This window comes from Ictalurus punctatus, chromosome 12 (genome assembly GCF_001660625.3).
Source record: "Ictalurus punctatus breed USDA103 chromosome 12, Coco_2.0, whole genome shotgun sequence".
NCBI lineage: Eukaryota > Metazoa > Chordata > Actinopteri > Siluriformes > Ictaluridae > Ictalurus > Ictalurus punctatus.
Genome location: NC_030427.2, coordinates 2,196,344 through 2,197,987, shown reverse-complemented (window position 1 = coordinate 2,197,987; position 1,644 = coordinate 2,196,344). Strand labels below are relative to the sequence as shown.

At 42.5% G+C, this 1,644-nt stretch overlaps 1 non-coding gene across 1 annotated transcript; it reads right to left on the bottom strand.

The window, feature by feature from the left end:
• Positions 1-617: 617 nt before the first annotated feature.
• Positions 618-690, bottom strand: trnav-aac (transfer RNA valine (anticodon AAC)). The gene has a single exon. It is a non-coding gene; the product is annotated as a tRNA-Val (tRNA).
• Between the last annotated feature and the right edge of the window lie 954 nt (positions 691-1,644).

Genomic DNA, 1,644 nt, shown 5'->3' with positions numbered 1-1,644 from the left:
TGACCATTGTTAATTATTGTGAAATACAGTGTGTACATATATTTTCAGTTTTTCTGGTTGGTGTTTACATGAAATGTATGGTTATGGAGAACATTCAGGAGTCTGTGTACCTACTTGCTGCTCTGTATTGTTTCTCTTCTTCCCTGGCCATGTCTACCCCTACCCCTCGAATCAAGCACATCATTACTCTTGTCTTCTTGATGAAGGAAAGAGCCAGGCTCCCACAATCAGTGGAAAAGCAGAACCTGCCTGTGATTTTGCAAGCAGCTGTTATCTGCCTTGCTACAAAAGGCTCAATGGAAGGGAAGCCGCTCCCAGCCTTTTTCGGGCGTAGACCTCTTGCTGATAGGTGAACTTGGTGACCAGTACTTTACGGAAAATTTTCCAGTCACGTTCAGAGTCTTATTGAGCAACGAAAGAGCCAGGCTTCCACTTTCTGTGGAAAACCAGAGACTCCCTTTCATTTCGTAAGCAAATGTTCACTGCTTTGCTACAAAAGCACAAAAGAAGGAAATCTGCTCTGTCCAAGGTCTCGCTTTCCGGCTGTTCCTAGAGGACCTGATCCTACAGTGATGACAACCGGTCAGTTATTAAAGCAAAGTTCAAAATTTCTAGCTTGTTTCTGCCCGGTCTCAAACCAGGGACCTTTTGCATGTTAGGCAAACGTGATAACCACTACACTACAGAAACCACAACAGAATCTCCCTTTAGCTGTTGCCTATGGTCTTCTGATGAGAAGAGCACATACTTAAACTTTGTTCAGCAGCGTTGAATTGCCCAGCATGACATTGGTGGTATAGAGGTGAGCATAGCTGCCTTCTAAGCAGTTGACCTGGGTTTGATTCCCGGCCAAAGCACGGATTGTAACTTAGAGGTGCTTTATGGTAGTTGGCACAAAAGGAAGGAATCACCTGCCTGAAAATAAATGGGTCAACCTAATGTGCCTTAGGCCTCCCACAACTCTTTCTGCTTCCCACTTGAATTCTTAGTGCTTCTTTGCTGTTTGTAAACACAGAATATCCAATATGACATGAAGTGCATTCACACTTATTTACAGTTAATGAGCTGACTGACACTGCATTGATTCCACAAGGGAGGTATATGCTGGTGTGTATGCACTTAGGTTCACTCTTATGCAATTATTTAAATGTTCATCTGTCAGTCTTGTTCTGAATTTAGATTCGATCACGTTCATATCAGAACACGCTGCTTCACAAAGGTCTGTAGATCCAAATAAAGCAGATGCTTTGAGGGCAGCTTGGTGAATGTTCTTGTAGTTTTCTGGGTCTACAAGTCTCCAGAAATTTTGTGAATGTTGCTGAGATTTCAGCTGGATATGATTTTGGAGATTAATAACCTCCAACTCTATCTCTACAGCATTGACACTGAACAGTTCAGCCATCTGCTTTGAAATGTGATCCATGTCTATCTCCATGAAAGACGGCAACAAATGCCACACATGTCTCAAGATTTTCAAAATCGCTGAACCTTTCCTCAGATTCCTGCCCAAGCCTGGACAGGAGGTCACAATACTCGAGGACATCCAAAATTTTGGTTGCATTTGCATGGCTTTCTTTCTGTCTTTACCAATGAGGGGAAGTGTTGCAATCTTTTGTTTTTCAATTGCTAAAGGTAAAATTACAG